This window comes from Thunnus maccoyii, chromosome 16 (assembly GCF_910596095.1).
Source record: "Thunnus maccoyii chromosome 16, fThuMac1.1, whole genome shotgun sequence".
NCBI lineage: Eukaryota > Metazoa > Chordata > Actinopteri > Scombriformes > Scombridae > Thunnus > Thunnus maccoyii.
Genome location: NC_056548.1, coordinates 22,296,340 through 22,313,800, shown reverse-complemented (window position 1 = coordinate 22,313,800; position 17,461 = coordinate 22,296,340). Strand labels below are relative to the sequence as shown.

Here is a 17,461-nt window from a genome sequence, read left to right as displayed (position 1 = left end):
TCTGGGAATGTATGAAAATGAGAAAATACTGGGATGATGTATATGTGGAGTTGAAAGCGATATTGGGTAATGAATTACCAAAGATATGTGTGGTGTTATATCTAGGCAACCTGACAAGGGAAAATGTTCAACATGAAGACTAACAGATCTTTTAGCAGCGACCAAGAAGGCAATCGCCCAGAAATGGTGCAAAGAGAACCCTGCTACCCTGAGACACTGGCTGAACACTGTTGATAAGATATTTGATATGGATAGACTCATAGGTTTGCCATTTAGATGACAAATAAGTATATTTAATGTTTTTGTATCTATACAGTTACAATAATGATGTTAATAACATACTTGTTCCACTTCCTCTCCTAGTGTGTTTCCTGCTCCATCCTGGCTTCTGCCACAACATCTTAACCTGCAACAGCGTGAGAAGTGTTATGTAGCGTTACTTTAGTAAGTTTTGACATAACATAATCCAATCAGGCATGACATGCACAACATTTAAAAATCCTTTGCATTAAAGATTGTATGTTTTATTTACATTAATATATTTGAAAAATAGCATTATAAATGGTCTCATGAAATAACCTTTCATTTAGATGGGAAAACTAAATCCCTGTTCTATAAATTTGCACAGGCAATTGACAAGCAGTCGGTGAAGGTTAACACACAGCACATTCTATTAGCCTGCCCACTATTTCCCTGTAGCTACTGTCACACCAGAATTAAAGTAATCGCATGTACCTTTTTGCTGTACAGGCTTTAGCATGCATTACACTAAGAAATGGCCTCATTTCTGTCCATGGCAGAAGCTCTGGTAACCCTTCTGCTATTTTGTTTAGGTAAGGCCAATAACTAAAAAGCAAGAGCAGCATTTTGTGAGTCTGACAAAGATCCATTTTCAATTGACATGACAACCATATCTAAAATGACTACCTTCAATATAAAGCTGAGGCACAGGACATTTTAAACATGGTGATTTGCAATATGGCAATGAGGATTACCTGCATGTAACATCCATACCGAAAAAGGTAATCTTTGCCTTCTTTGACATCTCGCTTTGAAGAAATATTGGATAAGCAAATATTTCACCACAGTAACGGTTCAGTCCTTGTAAGAGAAACCCATGTTTGATTAAACTGAAGAAAATTGTATGGTTAATAATCAACTGACCTAGCAAGGCCTGGCTCAAGCAAACATCTCTGTCATCTGGGTGCCTATAACAAAGTATAATACTTGGCTGCTACAAAGGATCAATCAAAAGTGCAAACAGCTGCGTAAGCAACTATCATAATAAACGAACCAAAACCTTTTCACACTTCTCATGTTGCCAAGGTCAACAAGTATCGCAACTTCCTCGCCCTTGGCCAGGAACAAGCCCTCATATATGGGTGGCTTCTCAGTCCTGTCCATGATAAGTTAACATGCAAGTCAATAATAAAAATCACAAAGTACAACATTTAGTATTTGTCAAAATGGCTGTTTTGACTAATCAAAGACAACCCTAAGGGCTACTATTTGTATTAGCTGTGTTTTCTTTACTATTCTCTTCTTTCAAAAATAAATGCCCGTATAATAGCTATACCTACCCTTTTGACTTGCAAAAACAGTAATGCTTTCGATTTCCATCAGAGCAGACAGCCAACATGTCTGGAGAACATGCAGACAGACAAAATGATGGACCTGGCATATATCCTCCCCTTTGTCGTAACAGAGCAAAAATTCAAAAATTCAAAAAAGCGTTGCTGAAATGTATCAGCACAGATACTGGTGGTCTGTATATTAAAACATGTTTGATTAGAATTTTTTTTAAAAGCAATACCCACAATGAAATATTTGGTATGCAGTAATATGATTTTGTTTATTGCATGTTTCAGTGTGATTCAGGTAGATTTACCCTTCCAGCTTGAACAGATCTGTGCTCCAGCATTTTAAAAAAGGCCTGCCTGGACATGGCTGATGCTGTCACCTTCATATGTTCAAATGAGGTGAAGACATTGAACTTGTATAGGGTCTGGCAGTGTTAGCTGGACAATACTGATACACAAGCAGGTCTTTAACCTCAGGAGTCCATTCTGCAGAGCAGGATGGACAAGATTTCCGAGGCAAGCAGAAATCATATCGTCCTGTGAACAAGTGGACATGGTAAAGACATGGTAAAGACTGAAGATATTTCAGTAATCAAATTGCGACAGTTTGCCTGATAATATTGTAAATATTGTATTTTATACAGAGATGTACATATATGATATATTAGCTATTTGACATGGCATTTGAGAGTTGTCTGAAAATGACCAAGGTGATAAAAAGCTTTGCGTTGCACACAGTTAAGTTCTGTCGTACAATACTACTTTCACAAAAAGGAGTGCTTCCAGAACAGCATACCATTGATGGTGAGCACAGAAATATGCTTCCTTGGAGTGACTGTGAGGTCATGAGAGCATTCACAGATTGAACCTTGTTTTATAATAAGGCAGTTGACATACTGCAATACAGAAAGAAGTTATGAAGAGTGTATTTACAATTTTTTCTTCAATCCCTTTGATGCATTCCCCAGAACTCTAACCTCACTCTCAAAATAGTGCCTCAAAACCACTCAATATTAATACAACTGGCCACAGCACTATTCCAACTGTCATTGTCACTGTGTCCAAGAAAAAAAAAAAAAAAAAAAAAAGCTTAAGCATGTTTCACAAAATACTAAGATACTATACGTAGACACAATTCTCTTTTGACCAAGACAAGCTGGTCAAAACCAATCATACTTTTGTCAATCAGCTATGTACATTTCACATTCACACATAGAGATTTGAGAGTTGAGGGATCTCCTCCTGCTTGTCCTCTTTTTTTCTTTGAGGAAAGGCAGGGTTTTCCATGGACATGGCAGCCTATATGTTTGCAGAGTTTGCAATCAAACTTAAGCTAAACAACAAAGTTGTAAGATACAACATAAGACAGCAGCACTTATAATTAAGCATATACAACAGTTGCATATAAAAGTCTAACTGATCCTTTACATCACATCAATTAACAGTAATAGCAATGATCATATTACTGACTCGGTTACTGGCTTATCATGAAAAGCTTCACTCTGGCTTTATGGAGATGAACATCACTAATTAATGCTGGCACATGGATCCTGGCCTCGTTGTGATAATCAAGGACCCTCACGTCAGAATTGAGGGACATGGCATACAAATACAAACAATACAGACACAACATACAGGCAATATACAAAATGAAAAGAGAGTGATTGAAAGAAAGAAATTTCCCTGTTCATGACAACTGTACAGGGGATGAATTTTTTTATGTCTCACCCAAATTTTATTAAGCTGTAAAGTTATGCATAATTAAAGACATGGCTGCTTTGATTGACAGGTCGCTAGCCGCTAGGTGGGTTGTTTCAGCAACCAGGCTTCATTTGGCCCACCTCAGCTCCATTTGGCATTGCCACAATCCAACTGTGCCAGGGGCAGCTAGTTGTCATTTAGCTGGCTAGCTAACTATAACCTGAATCTGCTAGCTCAATATGACAGCTAGCATTAGTAAGCTGCGTTTGGCAAATGGTTGGCAGGTAGCTGTGAAAAAGTTAATGCAACACACTAACACACTCAACCTAATCTCCAAGGATGAAACGCTATAGCGGCTGGGCTACAATGGAGGAAATAACAGCAATATTATTTGTGTTTTGAACAAATGAGCACCCCTTAGGTTGACATACTTACTATAGTCCAGTGGTAGGTGAAATGAGTGAAAGCGCAGTGATTATGGGTAAGAAGCGTGGTGCCATGATGTTGCAATGATTACAAACGTATCCTCTTCTGATTCATTGTTATTATTATTAGTATATTACTATGAAAGAAAATACATTTGAAAAAATATATATCAGCCTTGTAACAATGTACAGGCAACCACAAATATTTATTTATAACACATATGATGTTGGAGCTCTAGTATTCACGCAATTTCAAATCATATCAACCTGAATTATATGCAAATTCACAATAAAGCAAAAGTCACATTAACCATGGGTGAGCACTGTCATCATATCATAACAAATGTGTCATTCCAACGAGGGGGGAGTGGTCATATTCATCATTTTGAATTATTATTATTAGGGAGAAAATGATAAAAGAGGCATATAATTGCCTAATTAATAACGTAAAGGGGACAATCTATTTGACACAGCTTAAGCTCTGACATTCCTTCAAACCTACTTCATTATATCAGAATGACAGTTATATCACACACAATTCAATGTTTAGAGAACAAAAAATTGTAACTAAGCTAGTATATAATATAATTATATATAAATAATACATTTAGTCAAATGATGGTAAAAATAACAATAAAATAAAGTTTTCTAGACAAGAAAGGAACATTAACCACTGCCCATTGCATGATGTTGAACCAGGGAATTTGTGTGTGTCAGCACGACAAACGATCTTGACTGACTTTCCATTGGCATTGTTTCTGTGGTGTCGGCACGTAATTTTAATACATTACGTGCCACCACCATGTAATGCGGTGTTAAGAGGTCATGGTCATTTCATGCGTTTCTGTGATATAAGGTTGGGGGTGGGGTTGGGCAGTTCAATGATTCCCTCTTTGGATGAGAAGGCTCAACACAATTGTTGCTCAGTTCAAGGACAGAGAAACATTCTGTTAAAGATCAGTGCTGTCTCTGGACTGACAAGAAACAAAAGCAAAATATCTCTACAAATGTTATGAGTGGATTAGGTCTCCCATATTCCCCATGTTCTCCTCCGTTTTTCCCTCCCTTGCGTGTGGGTTTGTCCCCAGTTTGTCTGTGTGTTTGTGTGTGTATGCTGGGCATGGCATCCTGGTTTCCTTCTCCCGCTGTTCAGCCTGTGCACCTGCAGCTGATTACCCAATCAACTCAACAAGCCACTGCACAATAAAACCCCAGCTCATCCATCAAGACTCTGCCAGATCGTTCAGTCTACCACACAGGACAAACATGAAAGCTAGTTCTGGTTAGTTGCTCTTTGTATCCGTTTGCACAATGCTAATTCTGAGTGTCCCTGTGCTTCACGTGCACACTCCAGTCTGCCACAGTTGCCTGCCACGACCAGCTTGGTTTGGATCCTTGACTCATCGTCTGCCCAGCTCTGCTGCAAACCCCACTCTCCAACCAGTTTATACAATACAGAACTCCTCACCTGTCCACTCCACTTGCTCCATCTGCCACTCTCTGCCCCGCTCCTACATTGGACTCTGGTGATATCAAACCAGACTGTTTTGCAATAAACCCTGGTCTAAACTCCTATCTATGAGTATGTGTCCTGTATTTTGGGTCCTAGATTGAGTAATTATAAGAACAAAACCATGCTAGGGAAGAGATATTGAAAGAACCACAAAACAAGATAGTCTAGAGTCAAGCTGAAAGTTCTTTGAGAACAGCACAGCTGTGCTTTTAGCTAGCATGTTTACTCCAGCATTCTAACACACTCACAACAAAAATGCTAATATGCTGATTTTAAGCAGGTATAATGTTTAATGTTCACCATCTTCATTTAGTGTGTTAGCATGGTAACATCTGCTAATTAGTGCTGAACACAAAGTACAGCTGGGGCTGACAGGAGTGTCATTACTGCAGAAATGCAGGAATTTAGTCTTAAACCAAAGTATTTGATGAATTAAGTATTTAATCTGATAACGGGGCTGAATGGAAAGTCAGTTTGACCAAGGTAATTACAATTTATCCTGTGGGAGAACATGAATTGTGAATCTCTCACATTATCCTCTAGTTTTATTCAAGGTTACTTTTATTTAGTTTTAGTCTTGATTTAATCATGAAAAAAAGATCAAGAATATTTGTCATTGTTGTTGTTGTTGACAAAATCAACTGCACTCAAAGCCTGCTAAATGTGAAAGTTTGTCATTTACAATCATATCTGTGAGATACCACAAATCTAATCACAATTTAAGCATCACAGAATACACAACTGTAGTGACATTAATCCATAATCCATAACATGAAGCTGCTGCATTAGATTTTAGTATAACATCAGATTCAGGGTCCTGAAAAAACAAACATCTGAAAGTTCAAGTGACTTCATTTGTCTTTTGATTTTTATCTGTTCACCACATTTACTAGTTTTTATCAATGTTTTTGGCCTGACATCAGCTTTCACTAATAGCAAAAAATGCAAATAGTGGTATTTTCCTGCAGGATACCATCTATATTGAATAACTGCAAACCTTGAAATCAGTTTCACAGCTCAACAGCTGCAAAATGACAGATAAAATTCTCTCTCTCTCTCTCTCTCTCTCTCTCTCTCTCTCTCTCTCTCTCTCTCTCTCTCTCTCTCTCTCTCTCTCTCTCTCTCTCTCTCTCTCTCTCTCTCTCTCTCTCTCTCTCTCTCTCTCTCTCTCTCTCTGGTGTCCCTAAGATGTCAGTAGAATGATTGAAGACATATATTACTAATTTGACTCATAAGTGAGGATGGCCAGCGGGGTGGCAATGGCGCTCTCTGAATATGACCATTTTAATAACTTTCTTAAAGTGAAATTCTGATTTATTTCAACCTGATGTATTTCCCATAAATGTGGCCGTTGTGGGTACCAAGCTAACTTTGCACTCTCCAGTTCTGTTATAGATGAATCCAGCAGCTGATTTATGCCGTCATTACTGCAGTGGCACTTTGTAACTGAACATATTGACAGCGAAAGCAGGTATGTTTGGGTTAATCACAGTCGGCAGTCGCCCTCTCCAACAGTATGACAGTATGAGTATGATATTAATTAGGACACAGCCTTTATGAGTCAGCCCTGTGTCTTTAGCAGTACCTGTTGGTTGGTCAGAATGTAATCAAAACATGAGGATTTGATGGAGATTTTTTAAAGAAACTTTATTTCATGAGGCTTATGACTTTTATTTCCGTCCCGCCCCCACCCACCAAGAGTGTCACTTCCTTTGTAGAGCAGCTCATAATAAGAGCACAGTGAAGGCCATCTGTGAAAATGGAAGTAGATTTAGCTAAAAAATTAGGTTTAGTGGATTATAATCTGTATTTTAATGGAATATGGTGACTATATTTTCAACATAACAGCTTTTATAGGATCTCTTGGACATTTCTTGGCAGAAACATCCAAACAGTTAGATATTTTTACATAAATTACAGTGCTATGCAAGTTCACAAGTGAGGCACCACCGCAGTAATGGTGACTTGGCTACTTCCACCTGCAACTCATATTCCTCTATAGAGACTCTGGGAAATGAGGCAGTGTGAGTGTAAGGTTTTTGGATGGTGGACCCTTACAAACAAGATGAAAGGCAGCAGTATTGAGGTGTATAGTGTGGTGGAAAAATGAGCAGCATCAGTCAAAGAGGGACTCTTATTTTTTTACTTTTACAAATAATTGCAAAAATTTCTAACACTTACAAAGATGAAAAAAGGTTGGTGGACAAAAACTGGACTTGCAGGTTCAGCAGGTTGCTCAGACACAGAAACGAGACACCTGTAGGGATAAGGATTGCTCATCGATCTGTGAGGGAAAGCAGATAACTTACTGTGTGTTCATGCTAGAGAAGTAGTAATTTAGATGAAATAAAATGGTTTAGCTCCTCTCTGGACTCCTGTTCAACTAAGTACAGTTGGCAATCAAAAGTGAACTGTCGATCGTCCTCATAATAGTCCATGTAAACAAACTGGCAAGGGTGGATGCAGGGTGCTTTGGTTAACTCGAAAGTTTTCCCAGATATAGATCCCTATCCAGTCAGCCTTTTATACAGACTCAGAGACAAATGTTTTAAATGATTCATGTAAAATCATATTTGGAAAGCTGTATGAGGCTCAGCAGCTTACCCCAGTACATGTCATTTTGAGTGAGTCTCCATTTCCCCAAAGCTCTATAACAGAGTAGGCAAGTGCAAAGTTAACATGATCCATAGAGCCACAATGGCCACATTTAAGAGATATACAGTACATCAGGTTGAAATAAACCAGAATTTCCCTTTTAAGTAACGTAATAGGAAAGGCAAATGACAGTAACAGTGGACACACATTTAAATTATACATTATATTACACAAGTATCTGTCCACACAAATGCACAATCCATGTTTCCTGATGCCTTGATTCAGCTAAAAAAAAGGACATCTACCACTATCCTGGGTTTATGTTTTTTGTGCTAAAGCAGTTTAACCTTAAATGTACATTCAGTCAGCTCCCCCACATTTAAACATTAGACCCACCCCTGATGGTGAGAAACATGCTTGACACAATTCAGTAGACAAGCAATAATTAGTAGTAGGGAGGCAATATTTATCATGTCTGCCCAAAGTAACTTTAAAACAGTTCCAGTACTTGGTAAACAAAAGGAATTTAATGTCTAGATGCCTTCTCTCCTGGGTTGCCTGGAACGAAAAGGGTTCATCCTATGGGGAGCACGAATGTGCTTAGCGAGTTTCATGGTAATGAACTCATTCAATGTTAAACGTCTTGCAAAATCTCCAATTTTGATGTGAAGATGTCAAAGACTGGCAGCTGTTGATATTTATACCATTTATTTATACCATGTAACTTATAGCAGGATACATAAGAGTTAAAGTAACTTACAGGGGTTGAAACTAACTTTTTCACCACCTTCCAACACATGTGCAGTGCAGATACATGATGCAGCCGGTTTAATTTTCCCCGGCCCCGGTGAGAGGCGGGCTCGGGGAGACCGCAGCAGGTGGAGGTGGTGGTGGAGCTGCAGCTGCAGGCTGCCCGCATGGCTGCATTTAATTAACAACAGCAAGACTATTTGAGCATACAAGCTACAACCATAAAATAAAACAATTTGCAAAGTTTGTGAAGAGTTCATTCTGCTGACTAAAATACATTTGTTAGATCACAGCATTTGTGTATTTTGTGTTTTATTGCCGTTTAAATGTAGGCTATTGTATGGCTATTTAAAGTTGTTTTATATGGCTGGAATTGTGGAATATTAACGGCCATATTGCCAATCCAAAAAAAAGTGATATAATTTAAATACAGGGATAATAGTGGAAGACATTAATAGCGATACACTTTGTTGTTCATATAGAAAGTGACAGAAATAGTTGTGTCAAGAATGAAAAAGAGAGCTGAGAGAGAAGTTCAAACCCTGACTCCTCCCTCACCCACTGAACAACTGAACAATCGCTGCATAAATTGGGTGTGAATGACAGCTTGTGGGTGTGAGAAAGTGACAGAAATGGCCCTGCGCTGCTGTCGGAAAGGTCTATCTGACAAGCATGTCTGAAGGAGTATAAAGCCACCTTATGGCTCGTTCAAAACTAGCCGATACAAAAAAGAAAGGTTGACAGTGAAAATTGTGTGTTAATGGATTAGAGGACTGAGAAATGCATGTTCATTTTGCCTGAGGGAAGACCATTGAGACTGATTTGCAAAGAAACAATGGCCATAGTCAAGAGTGATGGCCTGAAATAAAATGCCACAACACTAACGTGCCCATTTTGACCAAAACTATCCCCAGTACTTGAAAAAGATCTCCAAAGCACACTCAGGAAGGAATTATAATGAATGAGTTTATTTACATAAGTTTAAAAAAATCACGTTTTCTTTTTTGCTCCAAACACAGTTCTAATGACCCTCCAAAAGTATTTACAGAGCCTCCTCATCCGGCTCTGCTTTGCTTTGACAGCTGGAGGTGAGCCATCAGAGGCCGATGTCTCCTCAGCTTGGTTGCTTCTTGGCTGACAGGATTCTCAGTAAAAACATAAGTAGCTGCTCATGAGTTGTGTGAATACCCATAACTAATACTCAGGTGATCATGAAGTAATGATCTGCTTACCAGTAACTACTCAGTATGATTCACCAATTTACTTTAGGAGGCACAAAAATGGTAAGTAACACTAATCATGAAGTAATGGACTACTTACCAACTACTCAGTATGATGCATCACTTTTTTAGGGGTTAAACATACAGAGTAATGTTTAAGTATTAGTTCTTCATGATTAGGTACTACGTTTATGGAGTAATCATTACTTAATGATTTGTTAATATAGTATCTCCCGGTCTGTTCTAACTGTCACAAAGGTGGATGAATGGAGCAGGTAGACCCAAATGCAGAGACGGCAGGCAGGTTGGATACGACGCTGAATATTTAATGAAAGAACTCAAAAATCACAAGAGACACTGGGAACAGGAACAAAGACCATAAACGCAGGGAAAAAACTCGGAGCATACACAGTGCGAAGGCAGAACAAAAGCAGACAACTCGACAAAGACCGAACTGAACACTGGACTATAAATAAACAGGGAGTGATTGCAAATGAAACACAGATGAGGGAAACGAGATACAGGTGAGACACATGAAATTATCAAACACAGGAAGTACAGTGACCATACACAAGGAGGAAATATTTCAAAATAAAACTAAAGTAAACAAACAGGTGACACAAAAAACACAGGAAGAACACACAAGGGAACAGAGAAAACCAAAACCAGGAAACAAATGCAACAAATGAAAGAGTCCCTCAAAAAGTCCAACTAAAAACAGAAAAAGTCTGAGGGCATCAGAGGGATAACAAAAACCAAGGAAGTCAAAAGAACAAAAATACAAAGAGTCCAAAAAACAGAAAAAGTCCCGGTAGGACGTGACACTAACTCTAATATATAGTCCTCCATTCAGAAAGTAATACAGGAACTAAAATATGTCTGGATTTTCTCCATGTGACTGTCACTTGCAGAGATTTACAAGTTTAAAAACACACTCAACCATTCCAAACATTGTCAGATCTATGTAACACTAACTTGACTGACGAGGAGGGGAAGCCAGGGATTTGGGCGGGGTCGAAACAGCCTGGAACAACTGTGGAGTCTGCCAGTTTGCTGAGGTCAGCTCTCAGCTGATCCTGCTTCTCAACTAATCTCTTCTTTTCCTCTCTCATTTTTTTCAGTTGAAGTGTGACAGTGGGCGCTTCACCTCTGTTTCTTGTTTGCCATTGGGTGTTAGTCTCAGAAGGACCAGCTGGCGAAAAAAACAAAGCAAAACAACCCAAAATATATACATTTCAAAAAAATGTACTTGCAAGGTGCAGGTACATTTACCAGTTCCGTTAGCTACCTACAACTTAGAATATTGTAGGCTAAATTTCTCAGGGTTTAGGGTTATTTAAATAGCTTGCAGTTTTTAGTTTTGTTTCATTTTAATTGAAAATGAACTGTATTGTGATACACTAGAGAAGTCCGACAATTTTTTGTGTAAACCTGTGCACCTCTACATGTCTGTGCAAAGACCTGTATCCCCATTAACATCACATTTAATATTTGGGGAGAAAAAAGAGGAAAATCTAGGTGTTGAGGGTGTAACCAGACTTTATTTGACAACAAATTTCAATTTAGTCCACTAACTGTCAAGATGAATTTCAATTAGTTTGGAGTTTTGGAAATGTAATTGTAAGAAAGTTATAGAACTGTACTAATTGACTTAGGTATTGAATGTGGTAACAGTTAAGTCACTGCATGAATTATTAGTATAAGCTGAAAAGTAAGTCATAATGGTTTGTTATATTAATGACACTTGTATATGACATGTTGCATGTACTTTATGTTAACAGAACATGTCAAACTAATGTAGATTGCTTTATTCTACGGCAAACCGACACTATTTCAACCTTAAATACAACATTTAACATAATCAAAAGGTCTACGGACTACCTATATCATAGCAAGAATTTGGAGCACTACTAACTGTCTGCATCACTCCCACCACGGCTTCCACTCTCAGACTGTTCTCCATGTTAGAACTGCAAAAGAAAAAGCAAAGAAAATAAACTATGTTGGATAATGTGCTGGGAGCTGTTACTAGCTAATTAGTTAAGAAAAAATACATTCAACATTAGTACCAGTGTAACAACCAAGAAAAAAATAAGCTATTCAACATATATATGCTTTTCTATATATTCAACATCTGCCAAGAATTTAAAAAAATATGAATTGATTACATTTAGGGAGGCAAATAGAGACCGTCCCTGGAATGACGTTGCTGACAAACTGGCTCTGCTGTAAAGACTCAACATTTACATTAATGGCGCGGAAGTTGGCGTCTGTTTGGATTTCTAGGCTATCTCTCTATTGTTACAGCAAATACAAGTTGTGCAGGGTACTAGACATCATGGTGAATGCCTTAATGGTATTTAAAATCTTATTTCAATCGAAAACGAATACGGTGTTGAATAGAGTTGCCACTTGTGTTATGACCCTGCTCTTAGGCCATGACAAATAAAGGAAAATACAAACGGTTGTACTCAAATTCAAGCATTTTTATTTTTTTAAGAAGCTGCAACAAAATATTAATCTAATGTGGGGAACGGTTGGTCAGTAGATCAGTAGTGTTGGTGAGTGGACGTGTGAATGTGTAGTGTTGTATGGCGTAAACTAAAGAGAAGTGCAACACAACCAAACAAAAGAAAACGTGTGGTGCAAGGGGGAGAGCCAGCAATGAAGTGAGAAACCAAGGAATGGGGATGGCTGATCCTAAATGCATTCAGGATGGACTGGCAAGGTGCACCCAGTTGCACTAATACAGTCTCTGCCTACCTGGATCCGAAGGGAGAAACACAAAAACACAGCAGCCCAGGGCGAAACACAAACCTAAAGGCCTTGGCAAAGCCAGAGGGCTGTCACACTCATAATACTCACAAGGCAAAAGCAGTGCAATGTCAGCGAAGAGGTGTGGTGAGCAGAAAAAATTGGATATTGGTCTGCATTGAAATAAAGTATACAGCAATTATACTACTTGCTCAAACCTACAAAACAGTGTTATAGACCTTAAAATACTAATTTCTATCATTTCACTCACTACCTTTGACTATACTTAAACTCACTGTATGTCTTCAGACAATCTTATCATAATTGCTATGTTGACACAGTACATTGTTGATTATTCATTGAGTAGTAATCAGATTTATTACATAACAAGTGTTAAGAAAAGGTAATGAAATTGCTTATTATTACTGACAAATATTTTAATATCAAAGCCAGTCGGTACAAAATATTTTACATAGACCAAAGCACATACATTGTTTAAGCTATAAACACGTCACAGCAAACAGTAACAGCATATATTATATTATGTAAATACATTTTTAACAATAAACAATATTGTGTTTGCATTGCACCTTGTACACCTTTCTAATGTCGTGGAGAAAGCGGCCAATTGGTGTCAAAGTTCTCAATGAGTGCTCTGAAATCTGCTCTGAAATCTGTATACAATGTCTTTGTAGATGTGCCAAGCGCAGTCAAGATGCTGCATGTGTGCCCAAGCCTGTGGATGGACAAAAAAATGCTGGTGGTTCACCAAGTAGTGATTGTAGCCTCTCTGCTGCAGGTTGTGTATGCCTTCAAGCAGTCACTGATTACTTCACTTCCAGGCTTCACGTATTTCTCCAAAATACGTTCCAGGAGCCTTTTGGAACGTCACTTCGCCCATTTCAATATTGGCCTTCGACGTTCCGCTGCCACCTCCGGCATTCCAAATACCCATGAGCAGTTTCTTCTCCACATTCTGCCAAATCTTCCACGATTGTGCTGAATGAAATGGAAAACTCATTAGTACAGTTATTTTCATGTATGTGACAAACTCAGTAAGTGCAATTATAAATATTACTCCCCAAAACTAATTGCACACACAAAACAAAAACCATTTATAGCATGTATAATACAGTACTACACCTTTCTTTTGTGGCAGAATTTGCTCTCATCAATGACCACAAAAGCATTTCTTCCACCAATCCTCATCTTTCTCCTCCTTTCGAGACGTTCTACTGATGTGATGCAGGTGTCAAGAAGACTGTCATACACTCTGGTGATTGAAGTACTACTCCTACAAACACCATCCTCAATCAAACCCACGTCTCTTCCTGACACCTTGAACCAGACTGGAGGGACACCATAATAATGATAATAGTGATAATAATAATCATAATCATAATCATAATCATAATCATAATAATCATAATCATCGATATGCAAGACACTCATACACTACGCTAGAACAATGATGAACATTTGGGGTGGGCGATATGGCAGGGTATTACTGCAATAATGATATTCTTAACGCTATGACAAAATACTCCTCACAGGATTTCTGTCTGTCTTCGTACTCAACCTGGTGCTTCTGCTTGAGGTGGTGAAATAAGCTGATGTTGGCTTGTGACAGATTTCTTTATGTGGTCATCTGTTCCATGCACAACATGTGAGTTCACTGCACCACTAGTATTATGGCAATTTTCCATTGTTTTGGGGTAGTCACACCAAGCTGTGACTTGAGATGAGTTGAATGTTTTTCCATTACACAGCATTGCAAAGTAAAATAAGTTGTTTACCTGTTGGAGGTGTGCTGGTCATCTGCAGCTATTCATCACACATCATCATCACTGTGGCTGTTTCTGCTTGTACTATTGCTCCCTGCATTATTTTTAACTGATCCGCTGAACAAAGAGCTCCAAATATCTCCATATCTTGCCGCTAACAAAGCTCTAATCTAGCTCTAATTCAGTGATGTTTCATTTTTTTTGTAAATTCTTCGCAATAAAAGTCTCCCATTATTTAGTTATTTAAAAGCTTTTAATTTGAAGCAGTAAAGCAGGAAATGTTGAGTTTGCATCAGCTGTAACTTAACAAGCCTCTGATATGTGCTGCCTCTTAGCAGGCTTCCTGAAGCTGGCCAATCAGAACAGAGTGGGCTTATCTGGAGGGGGCCCTTAGAGAGACAGGAGCTAAGACTGCCTGTTAAGAGACAGAGGCTGAACTGAGGGTGCATAAAGGCCCAGTATAAGATAAATAAGGAGTTTTTTGAACTGTGAATCATGTAAAGCTACTCTAGTGAAGTCCAAACATAAAAATATAGAGCTGGAAATGAGAATAATAGTTCCCCTTTAAAGAGACATGTCCTTTAGTTAATGCTGATAGTTTCCTAATTAAATCCATGTATGCATGCATGTGTAGGCTACTTTGGTGTGTTAGTATGCCATTTAGATTTTAAATACCTAGTAATAATAAAATAGTAACATAACTACAGAAATATATTCTTTTTCATCAAGTCAAAGTTTTAATTTGTCTAGTACTTAAGTTATTGACAAAACTAATGACATCCCCATAAACTTCAGCTGCAAGAGCGGAACTAGACAGGGGGCATGGCAAAAAATGTACTATACTTATTACTGAGCAAAAGTAACGCATTACATTATTCGCTACTTTACTTTTGTTACTCAGCTGTTGGCTCTGTCAAAGCCTTTAAAAAAACTCAGAATCCTGCACAGCCACACACTGCATCTTTTGTATTCAACACATGTAGAAAATTAGATGTTTGTGGTCTAACTAGCAGGCAGGATACAGTTTGGAAGGATTTACTGACCGTCCAACAGCTAATGTTAGCGTAGCCTCAGTGACTGCACATAACACTCCAGAAGTCCCAACCTCAGCTGCACGATTCACACACCCTGTAATTCTGAACTAAACCAGCGTCAAGTGACTTGAGGTAGGCTTACCCGTGGCTAACGTTAGCCAGCTAAGAACAAACAACATAAGACAACTTTGGAATTTCCACAAGTTGCATACTTTCTCCTCTGGAGTGTCTGTCAGCTGATTGCAGAGACCACACTTATGTATCACCCATCCAGTAATCCTGGTAGGACAGCAGCACCAACCCCCAAGTCTAAACGTAACAGAGTGTTACTGGGATACACTCTATGGGATTACTGCAATATAATTACTGAATTTCAAATTGTAATCCCTCACACTACTCATTACTGAAAAAAATCATTATCTTACTGTAACGTGTTACATAGTCAGTCAGATGTCCACTAATGGTAAAAAGATTACTCTTAATCTTAGTTGACAATATTTGTGGTTTTGCATGTTTTAGCCCATCAATTACACATCTTAAACTTTACAGTGATGAACATTTTTGCATGCACACAGTTTTTGAGATTCATTTTGTAATGTCCTAGCATTACAAAATACCAGGACATAACAAAAGCGAATTAGACTGAATGGAATTAAATTGAGACAGGAGGAGAGGACGAGTGAGTGCTGGAAGCACTGTTAGTGGACTGTGTGATATTTACCTCCAGGTTAAGTGGAGGTGAAAACAGTTGAGAGTAACAGAGGCTTTTCAGCTGCTACACAGGAAGGCTGTGTGTATGTGTGTGAGAGAGACAGACAGAGTGTGTGTGCAGTTGGACAGAGAGGTTGATGAGGGTTTAAAGGTCAGTGTAAAAGTCTGGCCTTCAGTCTGAATGATGCTGCTGGCATTTACACTGACACACACACACACACAGCAATCTGGGATGCAACAATTCCTCAGTAGTGGAGATAAATAGTGAATGATAAGGATTGGAAGGTGAAGGATTACATAAACTGAGATCAAACATCATAATTACTGGAAAGAATAACTCCATGGATACCGGGTTCATATTACATGTACACACTGTGTGCACAAAGGAAGACAGCTAGGGAAACTACACACACATAGAAACATATATAAAGACAGAAAGTAAAAGACAGATTGAAAGAACAGGATGGAGACTGAAGGGGAAACAGACCTGGAGTGATATTAATATTTCCTGACATCCTCACCAGTCTTTTCCCAGAACTGCACATTTTCAAGAGGGCAGATTGTATTCAACATCTATACATTATTTATGCCTTGACAGAGATGACAAGAACAATCACGTTTCTTTGACAACAGTGTGGGAGTAACACACACTGACAAAGTGACCAACAGTGTATTTAGATTGTAGACATCATCACTATGTAAGCCAATAGGAGATTTTCTGTTTATGGATGAAATTAGTGTCTTTAGCAAGAGGTAAACATCAGCTCAGACTGCTACAGTAGCAAGGCAAATCGTCTTGTCAGATAAGGGATGGTCTCTTTACACACCTTTTTAATCTATTTACCATAAATTAATCAGATGAAGTGAACTCACCTTTTGTACATGGAATAAAATTATTATTTTTGCCCCTGAAAAGCCACTTTTTTGTCAGTTTTCTCATGACCGTGTGTGTGGGCATGCACAGACTGGGCTGGATTGGGTCAAGTTATAGTACAGCTTTATTTTTCTTATTATACATGGAGTTTGGTGACCTCACGTAAATCCCAACATAGCGTTGTACAACTCCAACATGAGCAAGACTATTTTTTTTTTCAACTTCATTTATTCAGGGAAGTTTCACTGAGAGGAAGCCTCTATTTTGCAGGAACACCTTGATCACATTCACACCTGGAAACTGCCCAGTACAACCTGCTGGCCAATGAGCTGCTCCACTGGAGCAGTTGGGGTTAAGGCACTAACTCAAGGTCACCTCAGTGGTGGTAATGAGGGAGGGGCAAGCACTGCATACTCAAACAGCTGTATGAGTATTCAGGGCCTTTAAATCTATAAAAATGAATCATATTTTGCATATGATCAACTTAGTGCATCATAAGTGCAGGTGCGTAAATGTAATG

The 17,461-nt window shown here is 38.5% G+C and overlaps 1 long non-coding RNA gene across 1 annotated transcript; it reads right to left on the bottom strand.

Annotated features, from left to right (window-relative positions):
* Positions 1–346: 346 nt before the first annotated feature.
* Positions 347–1,183, bottom strand: LOC121881538. Its single transcript, XR_006091797.1, has 3 exons — positions 996–1,183; positions 736–846; positions 347–406 (listed from the first exon to the last, which is right to left on the bottom strand). It is a non-coding gene; the product is annotated as an uncharacterized LOC121881538 (long non-coding RNA).
* Positions 1,184–17,461: the final 16,278 nt, after the last annotated feature.